Below are 13769 nucleotides of genomic sequence, written 5' to 3'. Positions count from 1 at the left end.
CGCCCTGCTCCTCCTGCAAACGGTGTCAGCCCTTTGGAAAGGCCAGCCTGAGCTCTCTTGAAAACATGGCCAATGCCTCTCGTTCCCTTCCTCCACTCTCTCCTGTCCCGCCTTTTCCTTTGTTGTTTTCTGCTCGCTGGGCCACAAGGACCACCAAAGTCAGCTTAGGGGGGACCTGCCTGCCCCTCTCCCTCTGTGGGGAGCTAGACAGGTGCCCTGTGGGAATTCTCCCTTTATCATGGGGCACTGACTCTCGGCCGCCCATGGTGATCCTATCACTGTGGGCTCTCCTCAGAGAGATCTTGTTTCCCTCTTTGGACTCATTAAGCTCTACTGCATCCCAGCCTCTGGCTCTGTGTGGTCCTTTCCTCTCTGGATGCTCTCTAAAGCTGCCCAGGGAGAAAGGAAGTAAACTGTGAGGGAACAAATGGGTGAGCAAGTGGACCCCTCCTCATTCCTAGAGGAATGGGAGGGCAGGACACACTGTCTGTGGGCCTCCTTCAGTCCCTGTCCCCTGGAGCTGAGGTCACCGTCTCTGGCTACTCCACAGCCAGTGACCGACCATCAGCCCTGCCCTTGCTGCACCTCTGCCCAGAAATACTCTCCTTGGCCTCAGAGCATGCCCTACGGATGGTGCTCCCAACTTGCGCTGTCTTCATGGGAGGACCCCAGTGCTGCAGGAGGACCTGGGAGGTCAGCAGCCCCACAAGCACTCAAGGCAGCTCCTCTTGCTCTGGATGGAGCTGTGCTGAGGGAGAAAGCTCAGGCAGAAGATGGCCGTGAGGATGGAAGGAGGGCATGACAGGAGAAATCACCTTGGCTAGAGCCCAGAGCCTCCTCCTCCTAACCTTCCCACCATTCTCCAGAAGGAAGGGGTATGGCATGCATCCAAGTGCAAGGATAGGTCGGGCAAGCCCACCGTTGTAATGTCACACCCATAGAGTGCCCTGTGCAGACCAGCGGTTGGTTACACAGATTTGAAGGGCTGCAGTGTCTCGCAGACTGCACATCCCCAACTCCCATCAGACAGAGCAGCTGCAGGACAAAAAGGTTCTTCACATGGGCCTGCAAGAAGATGCAGATGAGCATCTGGCAGTTCCTCCCATGGAACTGTAGTGAGTGCACAGGTCAGAAAAGCCCATCTCTCTCTTTGCAGCTCATGGCCGGTGCAATCCCATCCTGGGGTGCAAGGGAAGACCAGTTCCATGGCAGAAGCTCTCTCACCACCTTCTCCTTTTCCCTCAGGCCACTAACCCCAGCCCCTCACAGGAGGAGGATCTTTGTTGGCAGATCTCTGGGTGCATAAGGCAAATAGGGCTGCCAGGGGAGAACGGCGGGCGGGGAACAGCTCATGGGGAAGAGCCTTTGGTGCTTACACCTCAGCAGTTTGGGCCTACAAAGACAGCCAAGGTCTTCTGCACTGGCCTATCTGTAAAACAGTGAGAGTGGATGGGCAGGAAAAGAGAGGTAGTAAGGGATGGATGGTTGGTGAAAGAAATGCAGGTGATGTGAAATGGGGGATTGCAATCAGTAAACAACAGTTCCTTTCTGTTGAAAGAGGGACTTTTATTGACCTGCTCATGAAAAGGCAGCAGGGTTTTAGCATTTTGCCCTAAATGATGTTTCCTGCCTACACAGTTGCTAATTCTTCAGACTCATTTTTTATCAGGGATATGGAAGTCCTGATGCTTGATCTCCAAAAGAGTTTGACTGAAAGCTGTTTGACTTTCCCTGTGCCAGCCAGAGAGTCAGTCCAACGTCGCACAGCAGAGCAAGAGCTGGACCCTGGTCCCTTCAGTTCAATACCCATTTGGTGCAAGGTCTCAGCCCCTGCCTCACGCAGCACCAGGCTGAGTGGTGGCATTGGTGTGGACATGAGGAGCCTGTGTCCCATCCCAGTCACCAGCAATACTGCATCATAAGGGGATACATTCAGGGATGACGTCCTGCATGCCGTCGACAGGATTTATTGGTGTTTCTCCCTGTACATAAAGCAAGAAATGGAGGGCACAGGAGGCAGAGACTGCATTTCCGTCCTCTGGGCACCCACTTGTTACCTCCCTCCTCAACCTTGCTACCTTCTTCTGTGATGTTGTCTCCCTTGGTACAATGACTTCTCAGTATCTTGAACATCCTTGGGTAGTTAAAATACTTCTATTGCTATTTCTTAGAAATATTGCTTCAGTTTTGTCTAAGGTTAACGAGCAATTTAGGAATATAACCCAGGCTCCGCGAGAGTATGGTCATGGGTGGCACGGCATGTGGGAGAATATGGGCAAGTATCTAGAGAACTTCTCACCTCCAATGGTCTGGAACTTCACTCCTGAACAACTAAAGAACCCGATGAAGTGGTAGAATGTTTGAAAAAAAGATGCCGTGGCTACTCCAAAGAGGCACCACTTACTGCACTGTGCTGGGCCCTGGCCAGTATCTCCCAAACACTGCTCGATACCATGCAGCACTCTCAGGGAGAAGAGAGGCAAACCAAACCAACAGACAGTGTGGCTAAACCAGGCACTGTATCAGTCGCCCCGATAACTAAAAAGAAACAGTGGAATCGGAAGTCAGCTCGTTTAGTAAGGGATGAAGAAGCTTCTCCTAAGAGGGAGCAGGAGAAAGAATCAGAAGAGGCAGCCTGTTCTGCGGCAGAGCAGTCACAAGAACAGGAGGAGGAAGAGACTGAGATAATCAATGAGACAGAAACCACCCGCTCCCTATCCCTAAGAGGGCTGCGAGATATGCGAAAAGATTTTAGCCGTCAACCAGGTGAGCTAATTCTCAGCTGGTTGCTTCGATGCTGGGATATTGGGGCCAGTAGTCAGGAATTAGAGGGTAAGGAAGCCCGGCAGCTGGGATCCCTTGCTAAGGATAAGGCCTTTGACAAAGGGATTGGAAAAAAGGCAGGAGTCCTCCATCTTTGGCGGCGACTCCTCTCAAGTGTGAAGGACAGGTGTCCCTTCAAGGAAGAACTTGCAAATTCTCAAAGGAAATGGACCAACATTGTGGGGGGCATCCAGTATCTGAGGGAATTAGCCATGTTGGAGGTGATCTATAATGACCAGGCATCCAAAGACCTGGAGGAAATCTGGTGCACACGGTCCATGTGGCAAAAGTTTGTACGAAATGCAGCGACGTCATACACCCACACCCTGGCGATAATGAGCTGGACAGACACTGAGGCACCAACTATAGATGAACTGGCCAGACAACTCTGAGAATATGAAAATAATCTTGCTCCCTCCATGCGTGCTTGTGTCTCGGCTGTGGACAGACACAGACTGACCCAAAATGTGTTGGAGCAAGCTGAGAAGGGTAGGTTTTCCTCATGCACTCCAACCAAGGCCTCAGCTATTAAGAGTCAGCCTTTTCCTGTTCCAGTTCAAGGGAAAGGGTACCGGTGGCGCACGCTATGTGCAACCCTGTGGTTCTTCCTGCGGGACCGGGGGGAGGACATGAGGAAGTGGGATGGTGAGCCTACCTGGAGACTAGAAGCTCGGGTCCCGGAACTGCAAGGATAAACAGCAACCAAAAAGCATCCATCCAGGAGAACTACTGCTCCAGTGTCTGTTGGGCAGAGTAGAAGGGCTGACTGTACTTTTGATCCTGATGAAGGGACTTCTGTTTTGCACTTACAAAAACCAAGTAATGAAGACTCAGACCAGGAATAGAGGGGCCCTGCCTTCGGTCAGGCAGAGGAAAGGGACAACCGGGTTTACTGGACTGTGGATTGGATGGCCTGGCACATCAGCCCCAGGGGAGTATAAAGCTCTGGTGGACACTGGTGCACAGGGTACTCTAATACCATCAGATTACAAGGGGGCAGAATCCATCTGTATTTCTGGGGTGACAGGGAGATCCCAAGAACTGTCTGTGTTGGAGGCTGAAGTAAGCCTAACTGGGAATGAGTGGCAGTAAGACTCATTCACCCTTTAATAGTCCCATAAGGCCCGTGCAAAAATCTAACGGAGAGTGGAGGATAACAGTGGACTATTGAGGCCTGAACGAAGTCACACCACTGCTGAGAGCCGCCGTACCAGAGGTGCTAGAACTTCAATATGAACTGGAGTCAAAGGCTGCCAAATGGTATGCAACAATAGATATCGCCAACACGTTTTTCTCGATCCCTCTGGCAGCAGAGTGCAGGCCACAATTTGCTTTCACATGGAGGGGCATCCAGTACGCCTGGAGTCGACTGCCCCAGGGGTGGAAACAGTCCTCCCTTTTGTCATGGATTGATACAGACTGCACTGGAACAAGGTGAAGCTCCCAAACACCTGCAGTATATTGATGACATCATTGTGTGGGGCGACACAGCAGAAGGAGTGTTTGAGAAGCAGAGAAGAATAATCCAGATTCTCCTGAAAGCTGGTCTTGCTATAAAACGAAGTAAGGTCAAATGGCCTGCACAGGAAATTCAGTTTGGAGGAATAAAATGGCAAGATGGGCGTCGTCATACCCCAATGCATGTGATCAATAAAATAACAGCTATGTCTCCACCAACTAACAAAAAGGAGACACAAGCTTTCTTAGGTGTTGTGGGTTTCTGGAGAATGCGTATTCCAGGCTATAGTCCGATCGTAAGCCCTCTCTATCGAGTGACCTGGAAGAAGGACTTTCAATGGGGCCCTGAGCAGCAGCAAGCCTTTGAACAAATTAAACAGGAGATAGTTTGTGCAGTAGCGCTTGGGCCAGTCCGGACAGGACAAGATGTGAAAAACGTGCTTTTCACCTCAGCCGGGGATAACGGCCCCACCTGGAGCCTCTGGCAGAAAGCGCCTGGAGAGACTTGAGGTCGACCTCAGGGGTTTTGGAGCCGGGGATATAGGGGATCGGAAGCCTGTTACACTCCAACTGAAAAAGATCTATTAGCAGCATATGAAGGAATTCGAGCTGCTCCAGAAGTAGTTGGCACTGAAGCGCAGCTCCTTTTGGCCCCTCGATTACCCATGCAGGGCTGGATGTTCAAAGGCAGGGTCCCCTCTATGCATCATGCAACTGATGCTACGTGGAGCAAGTGAGTCGCACTGATAATACAACGGGCTCACATGGGAAACCCTGACCGCCTGGGAATCCTGGAAATGATAGTGGACTGGCCAGAGGGCCGAAACTTCGGAGTGTCGCCAGAGGAGGTGACTCGTGCTGAAGAGGCCCCTCTGTATAACAAATTATCAGAGAATGAGAAGCAATATGGCCTGTTTACAGAAGGATCCTGTCGTCTTGCGGGAAAACATCGAAGGTGGAAAGCTGCTGTGTGGAGTCCTACACAACAAGTCACAGAAACTGCTGAAGGACAAGGTGAATCGAGTCAGTTTGCAGAGCTGAAAGCCATTCAGCTGGCTTCAGATATTGCTGAACGAGAAAAATGGCCAGTCCTTTATCTCTGTACTGACTCGTGGATGGTGGCAAATGCTCTGTGGGAGCAGGTGGACCAGGCTGCTAGAATTGAAGTGGCTCAGGTGGATCTGGATTGGGAACATAAGGGTGAGCTATTTATAGCTTGATGGGCCCATGACACATGAGGACATTTAGGAAGGGATGCAACGTACAAATGGGCTCGTGATCGAGGGGTGGACGTCAACTATTGATGCCATTGCACAGGTTATCCATGAATCTCAAAGATGTGCCATAATCAAACAAGCTAAGCGGGTAAAGCCTTTTTGGTATAGAGGACGATGGCTGAAATATCAATACGGGGAAGCCTGGCAGGTTGATTATATCACACTACCACGAACCCGCCACGGTAAGCAACATGTGTTTACAATGGTGGAAGCAACTACTGGATGGTTGGAAACATACCCCATGAACCATGCCACTGCCCGGAACACTATCTTGGGCCTTGAAAAGTGAGTTTTATGGCGACACGGCACCCCTGAAAGAATTGAATCCGACAACAGGACTCATTTCCAAAACAATCTCATTAACACCTGGGCCAAGGAGCATGGCATGGACTGGGTGTATCACATCCCCTACCATGCACCAGCCTCCAGGAAAATGGAACAATACAACGCACTGTTAAAAACTACACTGAAAGCAAGGGGTGCTGGGACATTCAGGCACTGGGATACACATTTAGCAGAAGCCACTTGGCTAGTTAAGACTAGAGGCTCTGCCAGTCGACCTGGCCCTGCCCAATCAAAACCCCTGCGCACTGTGGAAGGAGATAAGATCCCCGTAGTACATGTAAGGAACGAGCCGGGAAAAACAGTTTGGGTTATTCCTTCCTCAGGAAAGGGTAAACTTGTTCGCGGGGTTGTTTTTTGCTCAAGGACCTGGGTGCACTTGGTGGGTAATGCAGAAGGATGGGGGAGTCCTGTGCGTACCTCAAGGTGATTTAATTCTGGATGAAACTAATCCATGATTTGAGTTACATGTTACAGGAATTACTATAGCAGGAACCACCTGAACCAATGGAGAACAAGCCTTACAAGAACCAATGCAAGTGCAGCAGTGACCTGACCTGAGCTGGCTGTGGTGCCCAATAACTCCATGCAATACAACACCTCTTCTGTCCTGAGTGACCGCCATAACAGATGGAGCCCAAAGTCATAGACTAAATGAACTCAATGGACATTTTGTGGACATTTGTGGATATTCATGGGCATTTTACAGACATTTCACAGGGTTGATCCATAGACTAAGGGAACGATATCTGTGTACTATATCAAAGGATGGGAAGGGTGATGGTAGGTAATGAGAACGTATTGGATAGTGTGCTACCTGAGTATGACATAAATGGTATGGAATAAGGGGTGGAGAAAATTAACTCCATCCCAACCAAAACCAGCACACGTACTCTGGCCACTCATTTCCCCCTGCATGTCAACGCTTCCAGGGCTTCCTTTTTCCCTCCCTTCCACCTTCAATTTGTGTCAACTTGGGGAACCAGAAGCCCACCAAGGTGGCAAGGAACTGGAACCAGAATGCAACTTTGCAGCAACTGCCCAGGTCCCTCATCCCCTACAGGTGTCCTGATCCCAGCACGAGGGCCAGGCACTCCAGGCTGTCCTCCAGAGGCTCTGAGTGGCAGAAGAGCAGGGAGCTGGGAGCTGAGGCACAGCACAGCTCCCCTCCGGGGCATCCTGAAAGGAGATGGGCATTATGGTTCTGCAGTATCCACACTTGAGGCAAGAGCTCTGAGTAACTTTTATGCTTTAGAGCTCCCAAAATATTATGTTGCGAAAATGCGTATAGCTATATCAATACACACACAAAAACACACACACTGAGCCATTGCGTTTACGTATTAGCGGACTGTGAATCGTGACCGCATGCTTTCACTGGAGCATCTCCCTGAGGAGTCTCTCTGGGACACTGAACACCACTGCCCATGCAGATGAACTCTGTCACTGTGCTCTGATTACTTCTCTCCATCCGTCTAATGCTTCTTCCTCTACATCAGGAGATATTGACACTCCTTCTCCCTGGGAGAAATCACGCCAGGTCCGGTGGGCCAAGCTGTGGGCCCAATGCACACTGCACAATGCCTGGTGTCTGTTCCCAGCCCTAAGAGTCAGCGATGTCCTGGATCAAAGCAGGGCAAGTAGAAATGTCAGACAGTGCTTCCTACCCCATGTTTTGACAGAAGCCCAGAGGTTCATGGGCCACCGTGGCGGGGCTGGAGTTGGACTCAGGACACAAGGCTTCACTCGAGGCTCTGGGAGCCCTGGTAATTAGTGGCTACAGGCTAGTGATGGGCAGCCCGATTTCAGAGCTTGCTCTGGGTTGTGGATGAGAAGGAGATTTGGTGGAATCCCTGAAGCCCTTTTAAGCATCCCACAGATCTCTTCCAGTCCTCAAGCCTCCTCTGCCTTATGTCTTAGCACCTACAGGAGAAACAGACTACACGGATGCTCCTGATAGTGCCTCTCGGTGAGCAGCTTCCACCCTTGGACAATCCCAGCTTGTCCTTGCAGTCAGTCCCTTCATTGAGCACATCTTCTCATTGATGGTCAAGGTAGCTGGCCTCTGGTAGGTACGGAAGAGCCATGCCACGCCCCTGTCATGTGTGCAGACTGAAATGGTCTCTGCAAGGGATGGGAAAGTAAGGTCACGCCACCACCTTCTTTTGCTTCTCCAGAAAGGGATCAGAGTGTTTTGTGTGAAGTTGCATCTTCTGGCCTGTCTGTAAAGATGTGCCAGCATTGTCTCAGAAATGTGTCAAACCCAGAAGGGACAGATTTCCATCCAGCCCATGCCAGGCTGGTCCCCCCAAAGACAAAGCGACAGCTGTGGGTCCTTCACTTGACAACATGGTAAATTCATTTCACATTTTCACAAATGAACTAATTGCTCCAGAAGGATGCTCGGCTTAGTGAGTGTCTCACCATAGCTTAGCTCCCTTGGGCAAAGACATTGGCAGCTCTCACCCAGCGTTCTCTCCTCTTCCCAATCACACTTGATGAACTTTCCACCCATGGTCTTCATTATAGCTAACAGGCACCTTGGGCAAATGAAGTAGGCAATTAAGAAACCAATGCACCCAGGAATTACCTGCCACACATACAATGAGGTGCAATGGGAGTCAGCCATTTTATGGCAATGGTCAGTTCCAGCAAACCAGAAATGTTGCTCAGATGTCTGCCAGGTCCTCTCTGCTCTCGTCTGCTACACGCACCTGAGCCCAGGCATGGTCAGACCGTCATCTGGGGTAAATGGGTTCTGTCAGTCAGCAAGAGGGGCTGGTTTTGTCCTTCTGACAGCAAGAGAAGTAGTAGATTTAACCCACCACAGCTTTGTTCCTTCACTCTTGTCTGGGCAGCTGATTCCTTTTGGTCATGTACTGGGTCATGGCAAAGGAGAACAAAACACCTGTAACTAATCTCATTCCCCTGGGCTTCCCAGACCTCCCAAGGTGGTCACATGGCCCCAGGCCCCATTATCTTCTCCATGTATCTTCTAACCCTGGTGGAGAATGGCCTGCTCATTGTCACTGTGCAGAGCAATCAACACCTGCAGACCTTGCTGCATTTCTTCTTCCTCATCAGGTTTCCTTCGTGGACATGTGCTACACCACCACTGTTGTGTCAAAAATGATGACGACTTTCCTTGTCACCAGGAAAACCATTTGTGTTGCCGGCTGGCAGGCACAGTCTTTTTTCCCATTCTTCTTGGCTATCACTGAGTTCATGATCCTCTCAGTGATGTCCTTTAATCGTGATGGCACCATATGCAAACTGCTCCATTACACCACTCTCATGAAAAAGAAAATCTGCTTCCTGCAAGCCCTGGTAGCGTGGACATTGGGTTTGTGGCCATCTTCACCCGGGTGGCTCTACTGCTGACTGGCCGTTCTGCATCAAGAAAGCCACCACCAGGATCCAAGGCCTCTGCTTCGGCCTCTGCTGATCCCGATCCAGCACCCGCCGCCACTCCCGTGTACGTGACAAAGATGACCAAAGGGCTAGAGAACCTGTCCTATGAGGAAAGACTGAAGGAGTTAGGTCTTTTCTCCCTGGAGAACAGAAGGCTCAGGAGGCACCTCGTCACAGCGTTCCAGTACTTAAAGGGCGGCTACAAAGAGGACGGAGGCTCTCTCATTACAAGGAGCCGCAGGAGAAGACAAGGGCCAACAGGTACAAGTTGCATGGGAAGAAGTTTCCGCCTGTCATGAGAAATACTGTTTTTACAGTAAGAACAGTCATTCACTGGAACAACCTCCCCAGGGATGTGGTAAAGTCCCCAATGCTGGAGGTTTTCAAGATGCGATTGGACAAGGTGGTAGATAATCTCATCCAGGCTCCCTTTCCCATGAAAGATTGGACCAAATGATCTTTCGAGGTTGTGATGGGTTGACCTTGGCTGGCTGCCAGGAGACCACCAAGCCATTCTATCACTTCCCCCTCCTCAACTGGAAAAGGGGAAAAAATAGGACGAAAGGCTCATGGGCCAAAATGAGGACAGGGAGACGTCTTGGGCAAAACAAAGTCAACTTCCCCCCAGCCTTCCCTTCTTCCTGCGCTCAACTTCACTCCCGACTTTTCTACCTCCTCCCCTTGAGTGGTGTAGGGGGATGGGGAAAGGGGGTTGAGGTCAGTTCATTGCACGTAGCCTCCGCCACTCTCTCCTCCTCACGCTGCTCACCTCCTCCACTGTGGAGTCCCACCCATGGGAGACAGTTCTCCTCCAAAGTGGGTCCTTCCCACAGGCTGCAGTTCTTCACAGCTCCCCATGGGGTCACAGCTTCCTTCACGGTACATCCACCTGCTCCGGGCTGAGGTCCTGCATGGGCTGCAGGGGCACAACTTGCATCACCTGGGCCTTCACCATGGGCTGCAGGGCAATCTCCGGTCTGGTGGCTGGAGCACCTCCTCCCCTTCCTTCTTCAATGACCATAGTTGTTTCTCTCACATATTCTCACTCCTCTCTCCCGGTTGCTCTTGCATAGCAGTTTTTATGTCTTCTTAGCTATGTTATCACAGAGGCGCTAGCAACGTCACTGATTGCCTCAGCTTTGGCCAGCAGCGGGTCCGTCTTGGAGCTGGCTGGCACCGGCTATATCTGCCATGAGGACAGCTTCCGGCATCTTCTCACAGAAACCACTCCTGCAGACCTCTCCGCTAACAAAAACCTTCCCACGTAAACCTAATAAAACCTTCCGACCTGGACTATTCTATGATTCTATCATCCTCTCAGTGATGGCCTTCAACCGTGATGTTGCCATATGCAAGTCGCTCCACCGCACCACTGTCATGACGAACAAAATCTGCATTCTCAAAGACTGTATTTCAGTCAAGACTACCGTATTTTCAGAGAAAATGGGATGCTGCATGGCTAATATCCTCTTCATTTCTTAGCCTTGTTCACCTGAAGAAACATCCCCTGCAGGCAGCAAATAACAAAGACTGCAGGGCTGGGAAGAACCTGGCCTGCATGTGACGAGCAGTGGTGGTGTGAGCAGAGCTGAGGCTGGCCCTGCCTCAGAGCACGTGGGGAGTCCATTGAGTACCCTGAGTGTGGCTGATACCAATCCTAACTTGTGAATTGCCCCAGCCCTGCATTTCTGGAGAGCAGCTGGGCCCTGCCAGGTGCTGAAGGACTGTATGAGGTACCTATCTCATCTGCCCGTGCCCATTGGTGCTGGTCATGGACCCTAGACCAGGTAATGGAGGGGAGGGGAAGGTGGAGATGAGGCTGTGTGCTGTCCCCAAGCATTATTGTCTCCCCATCCCCACTCCTGCCACCCTTTGGAGCCATCCTCTCACTGATGGTTATTGGCTGTGGAGTAGCCAGGGAGGTCTTCCTCAGCTCCAAGAGAAAGGGCACAAAACAAAATCCACTGCAGGGAGTCCCAGCAACCATGTCCTCCATTTTTTTCCCCTAGGCAGACTGGAGGAGTTGCCTCAGAAGGAAAGAACACTCGGAGGCCCAGGCCTGGATGCAGCACGACTTTAATGAGTCTAAAGAAGAAAAGGAGGTGGCCCACAGGGAGCATCAGGGGCAGCCACTAAGATGCGGTGGAGCTCCTGCAGGGTGTCCATCTGCCTGCCCTGCAGGGGGTGGGAGGCCAACAGGTCCCTGCTAGGCTGGCGTTGAGAGGTGGAGACAGGAAAGGTAAGGAAGAGAGAGAAGAGAGTAGAAGAAAAAAACAATGGCCTGAAGCTCTAAATACAAAGCCCCACAGCTCTATCTTCTGTCCAGCACCATATTCTGAGGTCTTGGAGGTTCTTGCCCGAGGACGTTGCCAGCCGCTTTAGCAGGGTTGACATCTGTTGCCACAGTAGCAGCTGGTGATGCAGGAGAGGTCACAGCACCCGGAGTTGATGGGGACTCCGTCACAGCTGAGGATGCTGCCAACAGCAGCAGAGGTGGAGGATCCCACAACAGTGTTCTGCGGGAAGGAGCTGAGGATGGGGCCGGGCAAGGTCACGACCACGAGAGGGGGCTCGATGACGACGGTGGAGTTCTGGCACTGCCTGACACAGGGCTCATTGCAGCTGTTGGCCAGCGGGGTTGGGCAGCAGGGCTGGCAGGGCTGGCAGGGCTGGCAGGGCTGGCATTTGTCGGAGCAGGACATGTCTCGGGGCTGGCAGTGCACCTGGGAGAGAGGGCAGAGAGGGAAACAGAAAACAGGGACACATGAGAAGCAGCACTGCACCCAACCACAGGGGAGCTAAGGCACCTCCTGGCCCAGCATACGCTGCCCAGCTCAAAGCCCAGGAGCCACCTCAACTAAGTCCCAGCCCCTCTCTGCCCCTCTCTCCCCTGCCCTCTCCCATGAGAAGCAGCTCCCAGCCCTGGGCTAGGACAGCCCGTATCAGCCAAGACAGACATCGAGGAAAGATCTGATCTTGAAAGAGGAGGACAAGAGGCTTCACACTCACCTGATTCCCAAGGAGAAGGAGGCGAGAGAAGTGGATGAGAGAGCAGAGAGTTAGGCTGCCTCTTATAGTAGTCCTGCACTGCCTCAGGCCCAGAGGCGCCCTCTGCGGAAGTAATAATTTTCTGACAAGCTCATGCCAAATGCAAAACATCCCAGCTAATGGTATGGGCTGTGTTCTGGTTTCCTGCACTGCTGCCTTTTCATTTCCTGGCTTGTGCCACATGCTTTCCCATATGTAGGCTTCTGTAAGTGCTGGAATGAGAGTCCCAAGGATTTCCGGGGCAGAAACAGGTCAGCACAGGCAGAAGTCTCTGCTCAAGTGCTGGTGGCATCCCATGCAGGCAGGTGATGGGCACTGGGTCATTCCTGTGGGCTTGTTTGTGGCAAAGTTGTCAGGAAATGGGCACCGCTCTCATGCTTCTCGTCCAGATGCCCAAGGACTGCCATGTGAGAGGTCATGGTACATGTGGTCCCCAGCATCTCCTCAGCAGAGTCCACGGTTGCTGATATTTTCCAGGCTTTATGTGAGTGTACAGGTTTTAGCATGGATCCATGCAGGCATGCATGAGCACACGTGTATCAGTCTCTACTTGTGTGACCCTCATCATGTGGGCATGTGCAGGTCATAGCAGGAATGGTAGTTGGAAAGGAATCTGCAGTTCAGTGGTGGTGGTATCAACCTGGCAGAGAGGTGCCCAGAGGATGGAAATGCAGTCTCTGCCTCCTGTGCCCTCCATTTCTTGATCTATGTGCAGGGAGAAACACCAATAAATCCTGTCCACGGCATGCAGGATGTCATCCCTGAATGTATCTAGCCCCTTATGATGCAGTGTTGCTGGTGACTGGGATGGGACATGGGCTCCTCATGTCCACGCCAATGCCACCACTCAGCCTGGTGCTGAGTGAGGCAGGGGCTGAGACCTCGCACCAATGGGTATTGAACTGAAGGGACCAGGGTCCAGCTGTTGCTCTGCTGTGCGATGTTGGACTGACTCTCTGGCTGGCACAGGGAGAGTCAAACAGCTGAGGACTGCTTTGGTGTTCAAGCACCATGAATTCCATGTCCCCCACAAAAATCTGAATCTGAGTGCCCAGCAACTGTGCCTAGGAGAGCAGGGATATGTGATTCAGGGCTAAATCGCACAAATTCTGCTGCTGTTTCATGAGGGAGGTCAGGCAAAGGCCCTCTTTGTGAGAGAGGCTGCAGGTATTTTGTAAAGGACCTAAGTGCGTCCTCCATCCTAGTCTGTCTTGTCTCCAATCCAGCCTAGAGGTAGTGTAACTAAGGGCTACAGTCTTCCCTTTGTTGGCCTTGCTGAGATCATTGCCAGAAGGTGCTGCTGGGAGGCTTCAGGCAGGGCCGACTCCCTTCCCCATGGGAGCAGCTTTCAAGCTTAAGTTGTAGCGCTTGGCCTCAACCTGAGTTGCACCTCCAGCAGTGTCACATCTG

At 51.7% G+C, this 13769-nt stretch overlaps 1 pseudogene; it reads right to left on the bottom strand.

Annotated features, from left to right (window-relative positions):
• Window positions 1-11689: 11689 nt before the first annotated feature.
• LOC132321284 (feather keratin Cos1-1/Cos1-3/Cos2-1-like) lies at window positions 11690-12454 on the bottom strand (annotated as a pseudogene).
• Between the last annotated feature and the right edge of the window lie 1315 nt (window positions 12455-13769).

Source organism: Gavia stellata, unplaced genomic scaffold, assembly GCF_030936135.1.
Source record: "Gavia stellata isolate bGavSte3 unplaced genomic scaffold, bGavSte3.hap2 HAP2_SCAFFOLD_107, whole genome shotgun sequence".
NCBI lineage: Eukaryota > Metazoa > Chordata > Aves > Gaviiformes > Gaviidae > Gavia > Gavia stellata.
Note: the sequence above shows the minus strand (reverse complement) of the source record. Positions and strands in the feature narration are given on the sequence as shown.